The sequence below is a fragment of the Arachis stenosperma genome, chromosome 3 (genome assembly GCF_014773155.1).
Source record: "Arachis stenosperma cultivar V10309 chromosome 3, arast.V10309.gnm1.PFL2, whole genome shotgun sequence".
Classification (NCBI taxonomy): domain Eukaryota; kingdom Viridiplantae; phylum Streptophyta; class Magnoliopsida; order Fabales; family Fabaceae; genus Arachis; species Arachis stenosperma.
The window spans coordinates 73,500,569-73,516,553 of NC_080379.1; the positions used below are offsets into that span (position 1 = coordinate 73,500,569).

Below are 15,985 nucleotides of genomic sequence, written 5' to 3' on the forward strand. Positions count from 1 at the left end.
GGGGTGCTTGGTCCTTCAATGAATAGCTTCTGACGCTTTAGTTCCTTCAGTTCACATCCTTGCTCTTCATGTTCCCTTAGGTGCCATGATCTTGATGAGTTTTAGCTCAGTGATCATGGCAAATCACACCAAACTTAGAGGTTTGCTTGTCCTCAAGCAAAAGAAAGGAAAGGAGAGGAATAGAGGGAGAGGTAATTTCGAAATCCAAAAGATATGATGAGTTGAAAAAGATTTGAAGAAGATTTGGATTGGAAAAAGATTTGTGTTTATGAATTAAGATACATTTGACATTTTTGAAAAAGGGATTTTAGAAATTAGTGTTTTTAGAAATTAGGATTAAAATTTTTGGAATTGAAGGATGATATTTTAAAACATGTTTATGCAAGAAATTATGAATTGAAACATAAAAATTAGAAAATTTGTGATGAAAAACGAATTTTATCTCCTCCCCACCATTCTGGCGTTAAACGCCCAAATGCTGCTTGTTTTGGGCGTTTAACGCCCAATTGCTGCTTCTCCTGGGCGTTCAACGCCCAGCTGATGCTTCTTTCTGGCGTTGAACGCCAGGAAGTCCTTTGGCACTGGGCGTTTTTCTGAACGCCCAGGATGCTATCAATCTGGCGTCAAAAGCCCAGAAGGTGCTTCTTTCTGGTGTTCAACGCCCAGAAGATGCTCCTTTCTGGCGTTTAACGCCCAGATGGCTACCCTTACTGGTGTTGAACGCCCAGTGGGTGCTTCTTTTGGGCGTTCAACGCCCAAAACGTTTCTTACTGGCTTTTTCATGCCAGTGAGCTTCCAAATTTCCCTGTGACTCTGTGAATTCAATCAATTGCTATTTTACCTTTTGAAGATACTCTGACATATATCTGTAAAAATCAATTAATTAGCAGAAACAAATAAAATTAAATTTTGTGAATGGCTGGGTTGCCTCCCAGCAAGCGCTTCTTTAATGTCGTTAGCTGGACTATTACTGAGCTTTTAATCAAGTCTCAGTTTTGAGCATTCTTGCTCAAAATTGCTTTCAAGATAATGTTTAACTCTCTGTCCATTAACAATGAACTTTTTGTTAGATTCATTATCCTGAAGCTCTACGTATCCATATGGTGATACACTTGTAATCACATATGGACCTCTCCACTGGGATTTTAATTTCCCGGGGAATAATTTGAGCCTAGAATTAAATAGCAGAACTTTCTGCCCCGGCTCAAAGACTCTGGATGATAATTTCTTATCATGCCATCTTTTCGCTTTCTCTTTGTAAATTTTTGCATTCTCGAAAGCATTGAGTCTAAATTCCTCTAGCTCATTTAACTGGAGCAATCGTTTTTCTCCAGCTAACTTGGCATCAAGGTTTAGGAATCTGGTTGCCCAGTAGGCCTTGTGTTCCAGTTCCACTGGCAAGTGACATGCCTTTCCATACACAAGCTGGTATGGGGAGGTCCCTATAGGGGTCTTGAATGCTGTTTTGTATGCCCACAGAGCATCATCCAAGCTTCTTGCCCAATCCCTTCTACGATTAATTACAGTCCGTTCCAGGATTCTTTTGAGTTCTCTATTTGAGACTTCAGCTTGCCCATTAGTCTGTGGGTGATATGGTGTAGCTACCCTGTGGCTAACTCCATAACGAACCAAAGCAGAGTAAAGCTGTTTATTGCAGAAATGAGTGCCCCATCACTGATTAATACTCTAGGGGTACCAAATCTGCTGAAGATGTGTTTCTGGAGGAATTTTAACACTGTTTTAGTGTCATTAGTGGGTGTTACAATAGCCTTCACCCATTTGGATACATAATCCACTGCCACCAGAATATAAGTGTTTGAGTATGACGGTGGGAAAGGTCCCATGAAGTCAATACCCCATACATCAAATAACTCAATCTCCAAGATCCCTTGTTGAGGCATGGCATAACTGTGAGGCAGATTGCCAGATCTTTGGCAACTGTCACAATTAAGTACAAACACTCGGGAATCTTTATAGAGAGTAGGCCAGTAGAAGCTACATTGGAGGACTCTTGTGGCTGTTCGCTCACTTCCAAAATGTCCTCCATATTGTGATCCATGGCAGTGCCATAGGATCTTCTGCGCTTCTTCCTTAGGCACACATCTACGGATTACTCCGTCTGCACATCTCTTGAAGAGATATGGTTCATCCCAAAGATAGTACTTTGCATCTGTGATCAATTTCTTTAATTGCTGCCTACTGTACTCTTTGGGTATGAATCTCACTGCCTTGTAGTTTGCAATGTCTGCAAACCATGGTACTTCTTGGATGGCAAAGAGTTGCTCATCCGGAAAGTTTTCAGAGATCTCAGTAAGAGGGAGGGATGCCCCTTCTACTGGTTCTATTCGGGACAGGTGATCTGCTACCTGATTCTCTGTCCCTTTTCTGTCTCTTATTTCTATATCAAACTCTTGCAGAAGCAACACCCATCTTATAAATCTGGGTTTTGAATCCTGCTTTGTGAGTAGATATTTAAGAGCAGCATGATCAGTGTACACAATCACTTTTGATCCTACTAAATAGGATACGAATTTGTCAATGGCGTAATCCACTGCAAGTAGCTCTTTTTTTATGGTTGTGTAGTTCTTCCGTGCGTCATTTAGAACACGGCTAGCATAGTAAATGATGTGCAGAAGCTTGTCATGCCTTTGTCCTAATACTGCACCAATGGCATGGTCACTGGCATCACACATTAGTTCAAATGGCAATGTCCAGTTTGGTGCAGAAATGATTGATGCTGTGACCAATTTAGCTTTCAGAGTCTCAAATGCCTGCAGACACCCCTTATCAAAGACGAATGGCGTGTCAGCAGCTAGCAGGTTGCTCAGAGGTTTGGCGATTTTTGAAAAATCCTTTATAAACCTCCTATAGAATTCTGCATGCCCCAGAAAGCTTCTGATTGCCTTAACATTGGTAGGTGGTGGTAATTTTTCAATTACCTCTACCTTAACTTGATCCACCTCTATTCCCTTGTTTGAGATTTTGTGCCCAAGGACAATTCCTTCAGTCACCATAAAGTGACATTTTTCCCAGTTTAAAACCAGGTTAGTCTCTTGGCATCTCTTTAGAACAAGTGCTAGATGGTCAAGATAGGAGCTGAATGAGTCTCCAAATACTGAAAAGTCATCTATGAAGACTTCTAGAAATTTTTCCACCATATCAGAGAAAATTGAGAGCATGCACCTCTGAAAGGTTGCAGGTGCATTGCACAGGTCAAATGGCATCCTTCTGTATGCAAATACTCCAGATGGACATGTGAATGCTGTTTTCTCTTAATCTTTTGGATCTACTGCAATTTGATTATAACCTGAATATCCATCCAGGAAGCAGTAGTATTCATGACCTGCCAGTCTTTCTAGCATCTGGTCTATGAATGGTAAAGGAAAATGATCCTTTCTGGTAGCTGTATTGAGCCTTCTATAATCAATATACATACGCCACCCAGTAACTGTTCTTGTAGGAACCAGTTCATTTTTTTCATTATGAACCACTGTCATGCCACCTTTCTTAGGGACGACTTGGACAGGGCTTACCCAGGGGCTATCAGAAATAGGATAAATAATCCCAGCCTCTAGTAACTTAGTGACCTCTTTCTGCACCACCTCCTTCATGGCTGGATTCAGCCGCCTTTGTGGTTGAACCACTGGCTTGGCGTCACCTTCCAGTAAAATCTTGTGCATGCATCTGGCTGGGCTAATGCCCTTGAGATCACTGATGGACCACCCAAGAGCTGTCTTGTGTGTCCTTAACACTTGAATTAGTGCTTCCTCTTCCTGTGGCTCTAAGGTAGAGCTTATGATTACAGGAAAGGTATCACCTTCTCCCAGAAATGCATATTTCAGGGATGGTGGTAATGGTTTGAGCTCAGGTTTAGGAGGTTTCTCCTCTTCCTGAGGGATTTTCAGAGGTTCTATTATTCTCTCTGATTCCTCCAGATCAGGCTGAACATCTTTAAAGATGTCCTCTAGCTCTGATTCGAGACTCTCAGCCATATTGACCTCTCTTACCAGAGAGTCAATGATATCAACACTCATGCAGTCATTTGGGGTGTCTGGATGTTGCATAGCTTTGACAACATTCAACTTGAACTCCTCCTCATTCACTCTCAGGGTTACTTCCCCTTTTTGGACGTCAATGAGGGTTCGGCCAGTTGCTAGGAAAGGTCTTCCTAGAATGAGAGTTGCACTCTTGTGCTCCTCCATTTCTAGCACCACAAAGTCAGTAGGAAAGGCAAATGGCCCAACCTTGACAATCATATCTTCAATCACGCCTGATGGGTATTTAATGGAGCCATCAGCAAGTTGAAGACATATCCGGGTTGGTTTGACTTCTTCATTCAAACCGAGTTTTGTGATAATAGATGCAGGTATTAGGTTGATACTTGCCCCAAGGTCACATAGAGCTTGCTTGGTACAATTACCCTCTAATGTGCATGGTATCATAAAGCTCCCCGGATCTTTAAGCTTCTCAGGTAAGCTTTTCAGAATGACTGCACTGCATTCTTCAGTGAGGTAAACCTTTTCAGTTTCCCTCCAATCCTTCTTATGACTTAAGATCTCTTTCATGAACTTAGCATAAGAGGGTATTTGCTCAAGTGCTTTTGCAAACGGAATCTTTATTTCAAGAGTCCTGAGATAGTCTGCAAAGCGAGCAAATTGCTTATCTTGTTCCGCTTGGCGGAGTTTTTGAGGATAAGGCATTTTGGCTTTGTATTCCTCAACCTTAGTTGCTGCAGGTTTATTACTTACAGAAGTGGGTTGGGAAGCCTTTTAGAAGGGTTGTTATCAGCACTTGTATGTGACTGATCCCCCACTGGCATTTGAATGCCAGGGGTGGAAGCTGGAGTGGCGTTAGACGCCACCTCCTTATTTGTTACTGGCGTCTGAACACCAGAACTATGCTCCCTTTGGGCGTTCAACGCCGGATTCATGCTTGTTTCTGGCGTTGAACGCCAAGAATGAGCATGGGCTGGGCGTTCAGCGCCAGCATTATTCCTCTCTGGGCTCTGATTGTCCTCAGAGGGATTTTGAGTAGCCATTTGTTCATTTCTTGGCTTCCTGTTGTTTTGAAGTGAAGTGTTTAATGTTTTCCCACTTCTTAATTGAACTGCTTGGCATTCTTCTGCTATTTGTTTTGACAGTTACTTTTCTGTTTGCTTTAACTGTACTTCCATATTCCTGTTAGCCATTCTTGTTTCCTGTAGTATTTCCTTGAATTCGGCTAGCTGCTGAGTTAGAAAGTCTAATTGCTGATTGAATTCATTAGCCTGATCTACAGGACTGAGTTCAGTAGTTACTGTTTTGGCTTCTTCTTTCATGGAAGATTCACTACTTAGGTACAGATGCTGATTTCTGGCAACTGTATCAATAAGCTCTTGAGCTTCTTCAATTGTTTTTCTCATATGTATAGATCCACCAGCTGAGTGATCTAGAGAAATCTGAGCTTTTTCTGTTAGCCCATAGTAGAAGATGTCTAATTGCACCCACTCTGAAAACATCTCAGAGGGGCATTTTCTTAGCATCTCTCTGTATCTCTCCCAGGCATCATAAAGGGATTCATTATCTCCTTGTTTGAAGCCTTGGATGCTTAGCCTTAGCTGTGTCATCCGTTTTGGAGGGAAATAGTGATTCAGGAATTTTTCTGACAGCTGTTTCCATGTTTTTATGCTGTTCTTAGGTTGGTTATTTAACCACCTCTTAGCTTGATCTTTTATAGCAAATGGAAATAGTAATAATCTGTAGACATCCTGATCTACTTCCTTATCATGTACTGTGTCAGCAATTTGTAAAAATTGTGCCAGAAACTCTGTAGGTTCTTCATGTGGAAGACCGAAATACTGGCAACTTTGCTGCACCATGATAATGAGCTGAGGATTCAACTCAAAGCTACTAACTCCAATGGAGGGTATACATATACTACTCCCATATGAAGCAGTAGTGGGGTTAGCATATGACCCCAGAGTCCTCTTGGACTGTGCATTTCCACTTAGTTCCATGATGGAGCAAGGGAGATGGTATGTATGTTGCTATTATTTATTTTATAAAAATTTATTTTATAAAATAAAGTAAAAATAAAACAAATAAAAACGAAATAAAATAAATAATAAAAAAATATATTTTTTTTTGAAGATTTTCGAAAAAATTTGGGGAAAAGGAGAAAGTGGTTAGGATAAAATTTTTGAAAAAGATAATAAAATATATATTAAAAAATAAGAATTGAAAAATTTTGAAATTGAAATATGAATTTTTATATAAAAAATTCGAAAATATAGTTTAAAATTAGTTAGAAAAGATATATTTTTTTTTGAATTTTGAATTTTATGATGAAAGAGAGAAACTCACAAAAGACACAAGACTTAAAATTTTTAGATCTAATGCTCCTTATTTTCGAAAATTTTGGAGGAAAAACACCAAGGAACACCAAACTTAAAAATTTTAAGATCAAAACACAAGAAAGACTCAAGAACACCTTGAAGATTCACAAGAACACCAAGAACAAAAGAAAGAACACCAAACTTGAAATTTTTAGAAAACCAAGATAAATTTTCGAAAATTAAAGAAAGATCAACAAGAAAACACCAAACTTAAAGTTTGGCACAAGATTAAATCAAGAAAAATTATTTTTGAAAAAGGATTTTAAAAAGAAGGTGCCCAATTGCCAAGAACATAAGCCAATGCTATAACCAACTAAGTTAAAAATATAACGTATTTTAAAGATGTATTATTTTTATGGATAAAATAAATTTTTTTTTTGAAAACTGATGTTTTGAAAAAGCACAAGAAAAACAAGAAAAGACACAAAACAAGAAAAATTAAAGATCAAACAAGAAAAATAAACAAGAACAACTTGAAGATCAAGGAAGAAAAAAGAACACAAGTTCGAAAATTTTAAAGAAAAATATCAAATATGTAATTGACACCAAACTTAGAACAAGACACTAAACTCAAAAAAAACTTAAAAATTGATAAAGAAAAATAATATTTTTGAAAAATTTTTTAAAAAGGGATAATAAAAGATGCAATTCTAATAAAAAAAGGATAAATTCTTCCTAATCTAAGCAACAAAATAAACCTTTAGTTGTTCAAACTCGAATAATCCCCGGCAACAGCGCCAAAAACTTGGTGCACGAATTTGCAATCCGTACAACTAACCAGCAAGTGCACTGGGTCGTCCAAGTAATACCTTACGTGAGTAAGGGTCGATCCCACGGAGATTATTGGTTTGAAGCAAGCTATGTTTATTTTATTATTCTCAGTCAGGATATTAATTAAAATTATCAGTTGGAATTATTAGATTGGAAAAAGAAGAGGGAATAAAATCGTTACTTGTTGTGCAGTAATGGGAAATATGTTGGAGTTTTGGAGATGCTTTGTCCTCTGAATTTCTGCAATGTAATATTCAACTCAATTGTTTGTAAAGCACGTCTACGGCAAGCTGTATGTAGGGTGTCACCATTGTCAGTGGCTACCTCCCATCCTCTCAGTGAAAACGGTCCAGATGCTCTGTCACAGCACGGCTAATCAGCTGTTGGTTCTCGATCATGTTGGAATAGAATCCATTGATCCTTTTGCGTTTGTCATCACGCCCAGCAATCGCGAGTTTGAAGCTTGTCACAGCCATTCAATCCCGGAATCCTACTCGGAATACCAAAGACAAGGTTTAGACTTTCCGGATCCTCAAGAATGGCCGCCATCAATTCTAGCTTATACCGCGAAGATTCTGATTAAAGAATCTAAGAGAAGCTCATTCAATCTGATGTAGAATGTGGGTGTTTGTCAGGCACGCGTTCATGAGTTGAGGAAGGTGATGAGTGTCACGGATCATCACCTTCTCTATAATTAAGCGCGAATGAACATCTTAGATAGGAGCATACAAACGTTTGAATGGAGAAATAGAAACAATTGCATTAATTCATCGAGACGCTGCAGAGCTCCTCACCCCCAACAATGGAGTTTAGAGACTCATGCCATCAAAGTGTATAAAGTTCAGATCTAAAAATGTCATGAGGTCCAAAATAATTCTCTAAAAGTTGTTTAAATAGTAAACTAGTAACCTAGATTTACTGAAAATGAGTAAACTATGATAGATGATGCAGAAATCCACTTCTGGGGCCCACTTGGTGTGTGCTGGGGCTGAGGCTTAAGCTTCTCACGTGCCTGGGGCTGTTTTGGGCATTCAACGCCAGGTTGTAACCTGTTTCTGGCGTTGAACGCCAACTTGTAACCTGTTTCTGGCGCTGGACGCCAGACAGCAGCATGATACTGGCGTTGAACGCCAGTTTACGTCGTCTATATTCGTGCAAAGTATGGACTATTATATATTGCTGGAAAGCCCTGGATGTCTACTTTCCAACGCCGTTGAGAGCGCGCCAATTGGACTCATGTAGCTTCAGAAAATCCATTTCGAGTGCAGGGAGGTCAGAATCCAACAGCATCGGCAGTCCTTTTTCAGCCTAACTCAGATTTTTGCTCAGCTCACTCAATTTTAGCCAGAAAATACCTGAAATCACAGAAAAACACACAAACTCATAGTAAAGTCCAGAAATATGATTTTTGCCTAAAAACTAATAATATTTTACTAAGAACTAATTAAAACATGCTAAAATCTACATGAAATTACCCCCAAAAAGCGTATAAAATATCCGCTCATCAGCTTCTGCAGGCGTTTTCTTTAGATGAATAGATCCACCTACAGAATGGTCCAATGACATCTTAGATAACTCTGACAGACCATCATAGAAGATACCTATAATGCTCCATTCTGAAAGCATGTCAGAAGGACACCATCTAATCAATTGCTTGTATCTTTCCCAAGCTTCATAGAGGGATTCACCTTCCTTCTGTTTGAAGGTTTGAACTTCCACTCTAAGCTTACTCATCTTTTGAGGTGGAAAGAATTTAGCTAAGAAGGCATTAACCAGCTTTTTCCAAGAGTTCAAGCTGTCTCTAGGTTGTGAGTTCAACCATATACTAGCTCTATCTCTTACGACAAAAGGGAAAAGCATAAGTATGTAGACCTCGGGATCAACTCCATTGGTCTTAACAGTTTCACATATTTGCAAAAATTCAGTCAAGAACTGATGAGGATCTTCCAATGGAAGTCCATGAAACTTGCAATTCTGTTGCATCAGAGAAATTAATTAAGGCTTAAGCTCAAAGTTGTTTGCTTCAATGGCAGGAATAGAGATGCTTCTCCCAAAGAAGTCGGGAGTTGGTGCAGTAAAGTCACCAAGCACCTTCTTTGTATTGTTGGCATTGTTCTTATTTTTGGCTGCCATGTCTTCTTCTTTTTCGAAAATTGATGCCAGGGCATCTAGGCCAGTTTCATTGACCTTTTCTTTACTGTTTTAGGGTAGTTTCATGCATTTTCTTAGTGAATAAGTCAAGTTTTGGATGAAAATACACTCACACCTTGATTCAAGCAACTATTGTGAACTTTGCATGATTTCATGAGTATTTTGCTAGAATTGCATGATAAAATGATGATGCATAATCTCATGACTTTGGCTAGAGCTTTGATGCACTTTAATTGCTTAATTTCAGGGCAAAAGAAACAAGGAAGAACCACGTTAGTATTGACGTTAACCTAGTTAATGTGAACACTAACGTGGAATGGTGAAAAGCTTGCAACTTTAATGAGAAAAGTAATCACCAATAACGCCTGTGTAGCCATCCATAGCTCACGTTACTTGCCACGTTAACTAAGTTAACGTGGTAGTTAACGTAGAAGAAAAAAAGAAACTCCACGTTAAGAGAAAACGTGAACACCAATAACGTTTTCCTTCAATGTTAGTGGTAAAAGTGAACACCACTAACATTGGAGAACTTGGTAATGATCCACGTTAAGAGTCACGTTAACTTAGTTAACGTGAACTCTAACGTGGAAGAGGAAAACAAAAGCCAACGTTAGTGACACTCACTTTTGTCAATAACGTTGGACAAACTAGCATTGCCTACGTTAACTTTCACGTTAAGACCATTAACGTGAAAGTTAACATGGAGTTGAGATCAAAGAGCCAACATTAGTGACACTCACTTTTGTCACTAACGTTGGAAGATGGCATCACTACTAAGTTAAGAGCCACGTTAACCTAGTTAACGTGAGTTCTAACGTAGAGAATTTGGGCATTTGGAGTGTTAATGACAAAGGTGAGTGCCACTAACACTCTCGAATGTGAAACACACCCACGTTAAGAGTCACATTAGCTATACTAACGTGAACTCTAACATAGGAACAAAGGGCACTAAGCAACGTTAATGGGAAAAGTGATTCCCATTAACGTTCGCGAAGGGGTATAAGCCAACGTTATTGGGAAAAGTGAGTCCCAATAACGTTGGCCAAAAATTGAAAAGGGCAACGTTAGTGGTCACGTTAAGAACAATTACGTTGGAGTTAACGTGGGTATATAAGGTTGGAACATTAGTGGAAAATGTGAATGCCACTAACGTTCTAGAATCCACAATGGCACTCAACGTTAATCTCACTAAATACCCAAGCCTAATTCATATTTCTCTGCAAGCTGGGCCCACTAAAGATGAGAACTGCTTCAACTTAAGATCCAGATCCCACATCCAAGACTTGAAGAAGTCACTAGAAGATCAAGAGGAGTAATATATATAGGAGTAGTTTTGAACTATAGAGAAGCTTGGCACTTTTGGGAACTACTCTCTATAGATTTACTTTTCTGCACTTTTAGTATGGATTCTTCTTTTCTACCATTTTTCATTTCTAGAGCTATGAACAACTAAACCCCTTTCACTGGGTTAGGGAGCTCTATTGTAATTTGATGGATCAATTATAGTTTTCATTCTTCTTCTTCTTTCTTTTCTCTTTATCTTACTAGAAAGCTTTCGATCTTAATTCAATTGGTTAGTTGTCTTGGAAAAGAAACTCTCCATAATTGGATCTCCTTTGAGCCTTGGAAAAGGGATGAGGAGATCATGCAAGAAATGCTTTCTCGTGTTGGACCAAATTGGGGTTTGGGCGGATATAGTGACATGTAATCCTCCCAACACTTTGATTTGGAAATACATGTGATATAATCAGTGACCACAGTTCACCTCTTCCCATGAGCAATTAAATCAAGGAATTGGGATCCAATCACTTAAGATTGCCAAGGAGATCAATTAATACATTGATTGAAGAAGAGATGAGAATAAACTTGATCCGGAGAATGCAACATCTCCTAAACCCAATGATTACCCCATTTCTGATCTTACCCATTCTCTTTACTTTCTGCCATTTATTTTCATGCTCATTACCCCAAATCCCCATTTAAGATTCTGAACTTTAATTTCTGTATTTACTTTCCAGCTATTTAAATTTCTGCAAGTTCTCAATTTAAATCCTGTTTAGCTCAACTAGCATATTCTTCTAACCAAAGTTGCTTGACCAATCAATCCTTGTGGGATTTGACCTCACTCTATTGTGAGTTTTACTTGACGATAATTCGGTATACTTGCCGAAGGAAAATTTGTTGAGAGACAAGTTTTCATGAACCAAGTTTATGGCGCCGTTGCCGGGGATTGATTTTGAATTAACAATGATTAAGTTTGAAGATCACTAGATTGAGCATTTTTCTTTTTGTTTATTTAATTTAGTCAATTTTCTTTTGTTCGTTTTAATTTCTTCCTCATCCCCTGCACCCTCTTTAATTTTTCGTTCTTTCTTTCCTTGATTACAATTCTGCTCACTAACCCACTAACTGTTTGATAATTTGCATCACTCACACTAACAATTACTCTAACAAGAATAGTTTCTTTATTTTATCTCCTGTTGTGCAATCTCTCTGTTGTATGACAGGAAGAAGAGAAGGAGTTTCAACATCTTTTGACTCAGAACCTGAAAGGAAGTAAGAGGGAAAAGAATTATTGGTGCTGAGAAAGAAAAGGAAGAATACTTTAAACCCAACATGGAAGAGAATTTGGAGAACAATCATGAAGAAGAAGCTCATAATCATGCCAGAGAAGGCCATGCAAACCATGCTGGGCAAGAAAGGAGAGTTTTAAGCTCCTATATCAATCCTAATCTAGGAAACTGTGGGAGCATCATTCAAAAGCCCACCATACATGCCAACAATTTCGAACTAAAACCCCAGCTCATCACTCTTGTTCAGAACAATTGTTCATTTGGAAGAAGTGCTCAAGAGGACCCCAACCAACATTTAACCACTTTCTTGAGGATTTGTGACACTGTGAAGTCTAACGGAGTCCATCCAGATGTTTATAGGTTGCTCTTGTTCCCTTTTTCACTTAGGGACAAGGCATCCAAATGGCTTGAATCCTTCCTAAAGGAGAGCTTAACAAATTGGAAAGAAGTGGTGAACTAGTTTTTGGCAAGATTTTACCCTCCTCAAAGGATCAACAGGCTGAGAACTGAGGTGCAAACTTTCAGGCAACAAGATGGTGAGACACTTTATGAAGCATGGGAGAGATTCAAAGACCTAACAAGAAGATCCCACCAGAGATATTCAATGAGTGGGTTCAACTTCACATCTTCTATGAAGGTCTTTCCTATGAGTCAAAGAAGGTTGTGGATCATTCATCAAGAGGCTCTCTAAACAAGAAGAAAACCATTGAAGAAGCCATAGATGTCATTGAAACAGTTGCTGAGAATGACTACTTCTATGCCTCCGAAAGAAGAAACACCAGAGGACTAATAGAGCTAAACCACATGGATGCATTGTTAGCTCAAAACAAGATGATCACCAAGCAGCTAGCAGATCTTACCAAGTTGCAGTAGCCATCACCTCATCATCAGCTCAAGAAGGAGTAAACATAGGCGAAGAAGGTGACTGGGAGCAAGCCAACTATGTTGGAAACTCACCTAGACAAGTCCATGATCCATACTCCAAAACTTACAACTCTGGATGGAGAAATCACCCCAACTTTGGATGGGGAAATCAACAAGACCAAGGGCAAGATCAGAGACGCCACAACCTCAACTCCAACAATAATGCAACTCATCAAAATAACTCACAGAGATATTACCAACATCCATCTAACCAACCTTCTCAACCACCTAATCTTAACCCACCATCAATAACCGAGGAGAGATTATCAAGGATTGAGGCTCTACTTGAAAATCTATACAAGGAAATTCAAGATAGTAAAGCTTTCCGGGAAGAAGTGCAATCCAATATGCAGAATCAAGATGCTGCTATCAAGAAACTGGAAACACAGATTGAGTTCTTATTCAAGTAAGTCCCTGGACACAACAATTACAGCAATATTGACTCAATACCAAGGGAGGAATGCCAAGCTATCACCCTCAAAAGTGGAAAGGAATTGAAGGAGACCCATAAGAAACCACCAGAGAAGAAATTGGATGAAGAAAACAAAGGACATGAGGAAGCTCAACCCTCAAATCCTAAGCCACATCAAGAAGGAGAAGCACTCAAACCATGCTTTTCAAAGGCTCCATACCCCCAGCAGCTGCAATTAAAGAAGAGGGGAGAGGACAACCAATTTTCAAGATTCTTGGAAATCTTCAAGAAACTACAAATAAACATACCCTTTGCTGAAGCAATAGAGCAAATGCCACTCTATGCCAAATTCTTGAAGGAATTGATGACCAAAAAGAGAAGCTGGAAGAATAATGAGACCGTGGTGCTCACGGAAGAATGCAGCGCTATCATCCAACACAAATTGCCCCAGAAATTGAAGGATCCTGGGAGTTTTCCAAATCCCTTGTGTCATTGGAGAAATCACTGTGGAAAAGGCTAGGAGCCAGCATAAACCTAATATCTCTAGCAATGATGAAAAAATAAAGATTGAGAAAGCCAAACCAACAAGAATGGCGCTGCAACTAGCAGACAGATCTTTCAAATTTCCCCATGGGATAGTAGAAGATTTGTTGGTGAAGGTGGGAGACTTCATCTTTCCAGAAGATTTTGTGGTATTAGACATGGAAGAAGGAGCTAAGACTTCCATCATCCTGGGAAGACCATTCTTAGCCACTGCCGGAGCCATTATTGATGTCCAAAAGGGTGAACTTGTCCTTAGATTACATGAGGAGAAAATGACATTCAATGTGTTTAAGGCCATGAGTTACCCACACAACTCATTGGGAGAATGTATGAGGTTGGACTTCGTAGAAGCTTTGGAACAAGAAACTCTTGAAGAAGAACTTGAAGCATCAACAGAAGAAGAATTAGCAGCAAGCGAAGAAGCTGCAGCCGCTGAAATACATGTTCAAGGCATGCTAGAAGAAAAGGAGGAAAGAAATAAAGTACCCAAACTGGAGCTTAAAGCACTGCCAACCACTCTCAAGTATGCATACTTGGGAGAAAATAAAAGTTATCCAGTGATCATAAATTCAGCCCTCAGCCAAGAACAAGAGGAAGAGTTGCTTCAAGTCTTGCAAAAGCATAAGGATGCCATTGGATGGACACTTGCTGACTTGAAAGGAATCAGTTCAGCCATATGCATGCATAAGATACTCTTGGAAGAAGGTGCCAAACCGTCCATTCAGCCCCAAAGAAGGTTAAATCCAGCAATGAAGAAAGTAGTACAGAAAGAAGTTATGAAATTGTGGCAGGGAGGAGTAATCTATCCAATTTCATATAGCCAATGGGTCAGTCCAGTTCAAGTGGTTCCCAAGAAAAGAGGAATCACTGTGGTGCCCAACGAAAGGAATGAGCTAATCTCTACAAGAACCATCACAGGCTGGAGAATGTGTATTGACTACAGGAAGCTCAATGAAGCCACAAGAAAAGATCATTTTCCACTTCCCTTCATGGATCAAATGTTGGAAAGACTTGCGGGACATGCATATTATTGTTTTCTAGATGGTTATTCAGGATATAACCAAATAGTGGTTGATCCAAGAGACCAAGAGAAAACATCATTCACCTGCCCATATGGAGTGTTTGCCTACAGGCGCATGCTATTTGGGCTATGTAATGCACCTGCAACTTTTCAATGCTGCATGCTCACCATCTTTTTAGATATGATAGAGAAGTTCATTGAAGTTTTCATGGATGACTTCTCAGTATTTGGAGATTCCTTCCCTAATTGCCTAAACCATCTTGCCTTGGTATTGAAAAGATGTCAAGAAACCAATTTAGTATTGAACTGGGAAAAATGTCATTTCATGGTGACAGAGGGAATAGTTCTTGGCCATAAAGTTTCTAATCAAGGCATTGAGGTAGACAGAGCTAAGGTGGAGCTAATTGAAAAGTTACCTCCACCAAGTGATGTCAAGGCGATTAGGAGCTTTTTGGGACATGCTGGCTTTTACAGAAGGTTTATTAAAGATTTTTCAAAGATAGCCAAGCCCTTAAGCAATCTCCTAATGTCTGATACTGTTCATACCCTGGGTCGAGCTGTCCGACCCGGGATGTTCTACAAGACAAAGCGACCAACCTCTTCAGGTCAGGACAACCCGACCTCTTCTCAAAGAGCTCGGCCAAGTCACAGAAAAGCCCAAACAAAGGGTCCAAATAGGGGAACGCACCCCAAATCCAAGGGCAGCCCAAGCCCATAGAGATAAAGGCGGTTCCCTTAAAGATGACCTCACTTAAAGATAAGATAAAGATAAGATAAGATAACTAACTTATCTTATCCGCAGGAGGCCACATCTCACCATTATAAATACACTGGAGCACCCAGGTATAACTCATACTCTGATTCTACTCAATACCTGCTTAATACCCTTGCTAACTTAAGCATCGGAGTCCCTTGCAGGTACCCCCCACCCTCCGGGGACGAAGGATCAGCACCACCACCAAGTCCAACAAGTCGGACACATCAGCTACGGCCGCCGTACACCTACCGGACACGTCGGCTCTGACCAGCACAGAAGATCTCATCCGAGATTGACCTATAGTTTCAGGTAACCCTCGGAACATTGACGCCGTTGCCGGGGAACCTGGAAGTCATCCCATTGACATGGCAGATGACCATGACAACGACCACGATTCAGGTTTGGAAGACAGAACGCCGCATAAAAACGCGGACACAATACTCAAAGATACTCCAGAAAC

At 39.8% G+C, this 15,985-nt stretch overlaps 1 non-coding gene across 1 annotated transcript; it reads left to right on the forward strand.

Annotated features, from left to right (window-relative positions):
* The first annotated feature begins 8,764 nt into the window (after positions 1-8,764).
* LOC130970944 (small nucleolar RNA R71) lies at positions 8,765-8,872 on the forward strand. Its single transcript, XR_009082187.1, has one exon. It is a non-coding gene; the product is annotated as a small nucleolar RNA R71 (small nucleolar RNA).
* The last annotated feature ends 7,113 nt before the right edge of the window (positions 8,873-15,985 follow it).